Raw genomic sequence first — 8,884 nt, forward strand, 5'->3', positions numbered from 1 at the left:
CCCTCACCTTCATTTGGCAGATCTGACCATAATTATATCCTCAGGATTCCTCCTTACAAGCAAAAATTAAAGCAGGAAGCACCAGTGACTCGGTCAATAAAAAAAGTGGTCAGATGAAGCAGATTCTAAACTACAGGACTGCTGTGCTAGCACAGACTAGAATATGTTCTGTGATTCTTACACCACATCAGTCACTGGCTTCATCTCTGCAGCCAATGTGAGTAAGATCTTTAAACAGGTCAACATTCACAAGGCTGCAGACGGATTACCAGGATGTGTACGCCGAGCATGCGCCGACCAACTGGCAAGTATCTTCACTGACATTTTCATCCTCTCCCTGCCTGAGTCTGTAATACCAACATGTTTCAAGCAGACCACTAAGGTAACCTGCCTAAATGACTGCCGACCTGTAGGACTCACATCTGTAGCCATGAAGTGCTTTGAAAGGCTGGTCATGGCTCACATCAACACCATTATACCAGAAATCCTAGACCCACTCCAATTTGCATACCGTCCAACAGATCCACAGATGATGCAATCTCTATTGCACTCCACACTGCCCTTTCACACCTGGACAAAAGGAACACCTATGTGAGAATGCTCTTCATTGACTACAGCTCAGCGTTCAACACCATAGTGCCCTCAAAGTTAATCACTAAGCTAAGGACCCTGGGACTAAACATCTCCCTCTGCAACTGGATCCTGGGCTTCCTGACGGGCCGCCCTCAGGTGGTAAGGGTAGGTAACAACACATCCGCCATGCTGATCCTCAACACGGGAGCACCTCAGGGGTGTGTTATTAATCCCCTCCTGTACCACCTGTTCACTCATGAATGCACGGCCAGGCACGACTACACCATCATCAAGCCCTCTTCACGACAACACAATCTTTAAGTTTGCCGATGACACAACAGTGGTAGGCTTGATCACTGACAATGACGAGACAGCCTATAGGGAGGAGGTCAGAGACCTGACCGTGTGGTGCAAGGACAACAACCTCTCCCTCAACGTGATCAAGACAAAGGAGATGATTGTGAACTACAGGAAAAGGACCGAGCACACCCCCTTTCTCATCGATGGGGCTGTAGTGGAGCAGGTTAAGAGCTTCAAGTTCCTTGACGTCCACGTCACCAACAAACTAACATGGTCCAAGCACACCAAGACAGTCGTGAAGAGGACACGACAAAACGTATTCCCCCTCAGGAGACTGAAAAGATTTAGCATGGGTCCTCAGATCCTCAAAAGGTTCTACAGCTGCACAAGTGAGTTCATCCTGACTGGTTGCATCACAGCCTGTTTTGGGAACTGCTCGACCTCTGACCGCAAGGCACTACAGAGAATAGTGCGTACGGCCCTGTACATCACCGGGGCCAAGCTTCCTACCATCCAGGACCTCTATACCAGGCGGTGTCAGAGGAAGAACCTAAAAACTATCAAAGACTCCAGCCAACCTGGTCATAGTCTGTTCTCTCTGCTACCGCACGGCAAGTAGCCAAGTCTAGGTCCAAGAAGCTTCTAAACATCTTATACCCTCAAGCCTTAAGACTACTGTAAATCTAATCAAATGGCTACCCAGACTATTTGCATTGCCTCCCCCTTCTATATTGCTGCTACTCTTTATTATCTATGCATAGTCACTTTAATAACTCTACCTACATGTACATATTACCTCAATTACCTTGACTAACCGGTGCCCCTGCACATTGACTCTGTACCGGTAGCCCCTGTATATAGCGTCGCTATTGTTATTTACTGCAGCTCTTTAATTATGTGTTACTTTTATTTCCAACTTTTTGTTTGTATTTTCTTAAAACTGCACGGTTGGTTAACGGCTTGTAGTAAGCATTTACATAAGCACGGTACGGTCAACACCTATTGTGTTTGGCGCATGTGACAAATAGAATGTGATTTGATTGATTTTGTCACGCTCTGGGATACGATATAACCACTTAGAACACGGAGTTAATGAAATGGCAAGGAACACTTGGGGCAGTCTCTCTATAAAATTAGCTGGCCATACACCAATACATGGTTTTGACAGTCAAACCATCACTTAAATAGCAGCCAACCATTGTAACTGTTGATATCATATCCTGCGTCATGACTCGTTGAAGTTAACCAACCGAAAAACTGTTTTGTTAACTTTTCCGTGATGGCAGAATCCTGAAATTAACATCACGCGTTACAAAATATAGATATAAACCTTTTTGAAGTTCTCATCTAACCAACCATGTATAGGTTATTCCAAGTTTCCTTGTGGCCTTTGAATAGTGTTAGTTTAAACAGCACTACACCTCCAATTATTTGCCCTCTGTTCTATTGATTTCAGCGTGATATCGATTTGAGTTATTGACAAGTAAGTGTTGCGTTTGTCTTTCTGTTTTGGTGACCCTCAAATCAAAATGAATCACTCCAAAATGTAGCCCACTGTCTTCTGCAGGTTGTTCTCCAACCAGTGATATAAAAAATGTTATTTTTGTCGTTACTTTCAACAGCGCATCCAGCTGGTTTTTGGTGCATGCGCTTGTTTAAAAGGTGCTCATTTAAAATAAATAGAAGTAGTATGATTGTGTGAATAGTACATTTTCTGTTTGCAGTATATCACAATCTGTTTATTGATTTGGACACGTTAAAATTGTGTTTTGACATTGGGCTATTTATCAAAATGTCAATCGAGTTAAAAGCCCCTGAAAAACAGGTGACAGTGGCATTTGTTTTGAGTGCTCATGAAATCTGGCCCATACTTTACAACATGTATTCCAATTTATTTTCTAATCACACATCCTACCTAACTTAAAGACCTAATTGGCCTAAACAGGAGGGGAAAGGGAGCTAAACGCTTAACAACCGTCTGTCAAGCTCTCCCGGCTCCCTGTCTGTCCCTGCCTGTGCTTGGCTAATGAAGGTACCTGGCTGTGCTGTTATTTGTTCCTGTCAGAGCCAGCCCTGCGGGGGTACTGGTTTGTAGAGACACATGATGAATGCTGCTGCCGCCACAGCTGCCTATTATAAATGCTGTGAACCTTCGGACGACTCAGAGGAGGAGAGGAAAACAGGAGTTATGCATGCTGCTTCAATATTAGACAGTTTGCCCGGCTAAAGGTTGGAGGCTTACAAGGCCAGCGGGCTGGTTATAGAGGGACCTGCACTCTCACCAGACCTGGGATCAAATGCTATTTGATATAATTTAAAATACTTTAGCTGTGCTTTAGTGAGCTTGCCTGTTGCAATGGGAAATATTTATAATAGTATTTGAACCCAGGTCTGGCTCTGTATGTTTCGGTGGATGAATGTGAAATTGATAGAATGGCATATCAGAGCGATGAGGTGCAGAAAGTCAAGGATGCACCGTTATACAATATGCCCCATGCCAGGGGTGGGTCAATGTAAATAGTCCGGGTGGACATTTGATTAATTGTTCAGCAGTCTTATGGCTTGGGGGTAGAAGCTGTTAAGGAGCTTTTTGGACCTAGACTTTTTGCTCCGGTAACGCTTTCCGTGTGGTAGCAGAGAGAACAGTCTATGACTTGGGTGAATAGATTCTTTGACAGTTTTTGGGCCTTCCTCTGACACCGCCTAGTATATACAGTTCCAGTCATAAAAGTTTAGACACCTACTCATTCAGGTTTTTTTCTTTATTTGTACTATTACATACACTGTAGAATATTAGTGAAGACATCAAAACTATGAAATATGGAATCATGTAGTAACCAAAAAAGTGTCATATTTTATAATCTTCAAAAGTAGCCATCCTTTGCCTTGATGACAGCTTTGCACACTCTTGGCATTCTCTTAACCAGCTTCATGAGGAATGCTTTTCCAAAAGTCTTGAAGGAGTTCCCATATATGCTGAGCACTTGTTGGCTGCTTTTCCTTCACTCTGCGGTCCAACTTATCCCAAACCATTTCAACTGGGTTGAGGTCGGGTGATTGCGGAGGCCAGGTAATCTGATGCAGTACTCCATCACTCTCTTTGGTCAAATAGCCCTTACACAGTCTGCAGGTGGGATTTGGGTCATTGTCCTGTTAAAAACAAAAATATAGTCCCACTAAGCGCAAAGCAGATGGGATGGCGTATTGCTGCAGAATGCTGTGGTAGCCATGCTGGTTATGTGTGCCTTGAATTCTAAATAAATCACAGACAGTGTCAGCAGCACAACATCCCACTTCCTCCTCCATGCTTTACGATGGGAACCACACATGCAGAGATCTGCTCACCTACTCTGCGTACCACAAAGACACAGCGGTTGGAACCAAAAATGTCTAATTTGGGCTCATTGACCAAAGAACAGATTTCCACCGGTCTAATGTCCATTGCTCATGTTTCTTGGGCCAAGCAAGTCTCTTCTTATTATTGGTGTCCTTTAGTAGTGTTTTCGTGGTAGCAATTCGACCATGAAGGCCTGATTCATACAGTCTCCTCTGAACAGTTGATGTTGAGATGTGTCTGTTACTTGAACTCCATGAAGAATTTATTTGGGCTGCAATCTGAGATGTAGTTAACTCTAATGGACTTATCCTCTTCAGCAGAGGTAACTATGGGTGTTCCTTTCCTGTGGCGGTCCTCATTAGATCCATTTTCATCATTGCGGTTGGTGGTTTTTGCGACAGCAATTGAAGTAACTTTAAAGTTCGAGATGTTCTGAATTGACTGACCTTCATGTCTTAAAGTAATGATGGACTTTCGTTTTTCTTGCCATAATATGGACTTCATATTTTACCAAATAGGGCTATCTTCTGTGTACCACCCCTACGTTGTCACAACACAACTAACGCATTAAGGAAAGAAATTCCACAAATTAACTTTTAACATGGCACACCTGTTAATTGAAATGCATTCTAGATGCCTCATGAAGCTGATTGAGATAATTCCAAGAGCGTCATCAAGGCAAAGGGTGGCTACTTTGAAGAATCACATATATAATATGTTTTGATTTGTTTAACACTGTTTTGGTTACTACACAATTCCATATGTGTTATTTCATAGTTTTGATGTCTTCACTATTATTGTACAATGTAGAAAATAGTAAAAATAAAGAAAAACCCTTGAGTAAGTAGGTGTGTCTAAACTTTTAACTGGTAATGTAGGTCCTGGATGGCAGGAAACTTGGCCCCCGTGTTGTACTGGGACATACGCACTACCCTCTGTAGCTCCTTACGGTCCGATGCCGAGCAGTTGCCATACAAGGCTGTGATGCAACCGGTCAGGATGCTCTCGATGGTGCAGCTGTAGAAGGATCTGGGGACCCATGCCAAATCTTTTCAGTTTCCTGAGGGGGAAAGGTGTTGTGCCCTCTTCACGATCTGGACCATGTTAGTCTGTTGGTGATGTCGACACCAAGGAACTTGAAACTCTCAACCCGCTCCACTACAGCCCCATCGATGTGAATGGGCGCGTGTCCGGCCTTCCTTTTCCTGTAGTCCATGATCAACTCCTTTGTATTCTATATAGTTTATTATAATTATACAGTCGCTTCCCTCCCTCCGCCCCTCCAGGTGCGCCAGAGGGGGAGAAAGAAGCTAATAATATATATGTATATAATGAAGGATCTGTTCTCCAACTACAACCTGAAGGTTCGCCAGGTGGCCTCCCATCAAGCCACGGTGGTGGTCCAGGTTGGTATGATCCTCTCTTCCTTCGTCAGCCTGGTAAGGGGTGCAGGAACATGTGCTGTTGTAGAAGGAAGCACATGCACGCAAGCACACTTTAATACTGTTTACATACAGTTTTACCCACTTCATATGTATTGTATTCTAATCCAGCCTCATCCTGTGTAACTTCTGTTGTACACACCGTTTCTATTCATATACTGTCCATACTGTCTTTACAAACCATCATTTACATATATATTTATATTCTGGACTCTCGTTATATTTTTCAATTCCTTTATTTTTATTTTGGGCATTTGTGTGTATTGTTTTGTATTGTTGGCTCTAGGAACATAAGCATTACGCTACACCCGCGATGACATCTGCAAAATGTGTACGTGACCAATAACATTTGATTTGATTTGACAAACACACGCATACACACCCACACCTTTTCGTAGATGTGTTTATCTACAAATTCATTGATTGATTGATTTGCATGGTCAAAATCAGATGTAGTCCTCATATATAGTGTGCAGACAAGAAACCTCTCCTTCTCTTTGCCTCAGTATCCAGGCTTTGTCACTCTATCCTCTATCCTCTGTGTCCTGAACCTGCGGTTTGATTACTGATGTTGGGCAACTGACACATACACACACATACAGCTGAAGTCGGAAGTTTAAATACACCTGAGCCAAATACATTTAAACTCAGTTTTTCACAATTTCTGACATTTAATCCTAGTAAAAATTCACTGTCTTTAGGTCAGATAGGATAACCACTTTATTTTAAGAATGTCAAATGTCAGAATTATATTAGAGAAGGATTTATATCAGCTTTTATTTCTTTCATCACATTCCCAGTGGGTCAGAAGTTTACATACACTCCATTAGTATTTGGTAGCATTGCCTTTAAATAGTTTAACTTGGGTCAAATGTTTTGTGTAGCCTTCCATAAGATTACCACAATAAGTTGGGTGAATCTTGACCCATTCCTCCTGACAGAGCTGGTGTAACTGAGTCAGGTTTGTAGGCCTCCTTGCTTGCACACACTTTTTCAGTTCTGCCCACAAATGTTCTATAGGACTGAGGTCAGGGCTTTGTGACGGCCACTCCAATACCTTGTCTTTGTTGTCCTTAAGCCATTTTGCAATAACTTCGGAAGTATGCTTGGGGTCATTGTTCATTTGGAAGACCCATTTGCGACCAAGCTTTAATGTCCTGACTGATGTCTTGAGATGTTGCTTCAATATATCCACATAATGTTCCACCCTCATGATGCCATTTATTTTGTGAAGTGCACCAGTCCCTCCTACAGCAAAGCGCCCCCAGAACTTGTCCTTCCCCGTTTGGGATGGTGTTCTTCGGCTTGTAATCCTCCCTATTTTTCCTCCAAACAGTACGATTTTTGTCCCCATGTGCAGTTGCAAACTGTAGTCTGGCTTGTTTATGGCGGTTTTGGAGTAGTGGATTCTTCTTGCTGAGCAGCCTTTCAGGTTATATCAACATAGGACTCATTTTACTGTGGATATAGATACTTTTGTACCTGTTTCCTCCAGCATCTTCACAAGGTCCTTTGCTGTTGTTGTTTGGAAATCGCTCCCAAGGATGAACCAGACTTGTGGAGGTCTACAATTTTTTTCTGAGGTCTTGGCTGATTTCTTTTGATTTTCCAATGATGTCAAGCAAAGAGGCACTGCGTTTGAAGGTAGGCTTTGAAATACATCCACAGGTACACCTCCAATTGACTCAAATGATGTCAATTAGCCTATCAGATGCTTCTAAATCCATGGCATCATTTCCTGGAATTTTCCAAGCTGTTTACAGGCACAGTCATTAGTTTTAGTAAAGTTCTGACCCACTGGATTTGTGATACAGTGAATTATAAGTGACAATCTGTCTGTAAACAATTGTTGGGAAAATGACTTGTGTCATGCACAAAGTAGATGTCCTAACAGACTTGCCAAAACTATAGTTTGTTAACAAGAAATTTGTTGAGTGGTTGAAAAACGTTTTAATGACTCCAACCGAAGTGTATATAAACTTCCGACTTCAACTGTATGCTGAGCACACACACCTAACCATGACATTACTGTTAACTCAACTAAATATCTCAACTGGCTAGTTTGCCTGTCTGTAAAGAAGGGCGGACTGTATGTGGATCTTGCTACTATGATTGGATAGAGTGAAGCTGTATTTCTCTGTCCACTCGCTTCATAATTCACCCAATCACTTTCACTTCTCTGTTTGGGTCTGATCATTCAGACTGCTGCTGCCTCCTGTTAGCCTGCTACTATGATCAATCAAATGCAAGGACTTTTGCTCTCAATCTATCAATGTTTATCATATTTAACAACATGGCGAGAGTAACGGCTCCTAATCTGCAGCTTGTTTGGTCTATAAACGTGCAGGGAGATGGGCATTTTGCCAACCTTTATTAAAACATCCAAGTATCATCCGATCCGACTATCAAATGTCAATTTAGGGATACGGTTATGAATACGAGTATGGCCATTTAGGGACACCACTAGTCTACAACAGACATTTCAGCAGTTAAATGCAACAAAACATGATAAAAATCCATCTATTTTTTTGTGTTATTTGAACTCTATATTTTTTAACAAGCATGATAGCTGTACTTTTCATTTATAGTTGACATAGCTTGTTGGCCCTTAGCCAATTGCCATTTCTCAACCATTTCAAATCACATGAATGCACCCAACTGGTATTTATGACTTCACAACTGGTAAATTCTCACCTGGTTACAAACACAACATAAGAATGGAGACTAGAGGCCCAACATAACAATCAGGTCACAGCAGGAACTGTGACCCCAAAACCTCAATATGTACCAAACTGTGAGTTTGGTGAACTGTTACACAACCACTTAAAATCATGTATTTTCAGGTAGAGATACCTTGCGATGCATCTGCATCTGCTCTCTACCCCTCTCGGTCACTCGTCATCTGTCGCTTCACCCTCTCAGTGTATTACCACTCTTTCTGCGCTAAACTATCTAGAATATTGACTTGCTGGAAACTACAACTTCCCTACTACATTGCACACTAATTTCTCCCTAGAGCAGTGGTCGCCAACCTTTTGGTGCTCTGAGCTACCTGATCAGTCAGCGGTAGGCCTATAGGTGGAGTTCTACCTTCAGACATATGAAATGGCTAACAATGGGAACACTTTGGCTGCTGAATCAAGGGCACCTACAGTCAACATCAACAGCAAAAATATGCTCAAATGCATTAAGGAAAGAAATTCCACAAAATAACTTAACAAGGAACACCTGT

The sequence above is a fragment of the Oncorhynchus keta genome, chromosome 35 (genome assembly GCF_023373465.1).
Source record: "Oncorhynchus keta strain PuntledgeMale-10-30-2019 chromosome 35, Oket_V2, whole genome shotgun sequence".
Taxonomy (NCBI): Eukaryota; Metazoa; Chordata; class Actinopteri; order Salmoniformes; family Salmonidae; genus Oncorhynchus; species Oncorhynchus keta.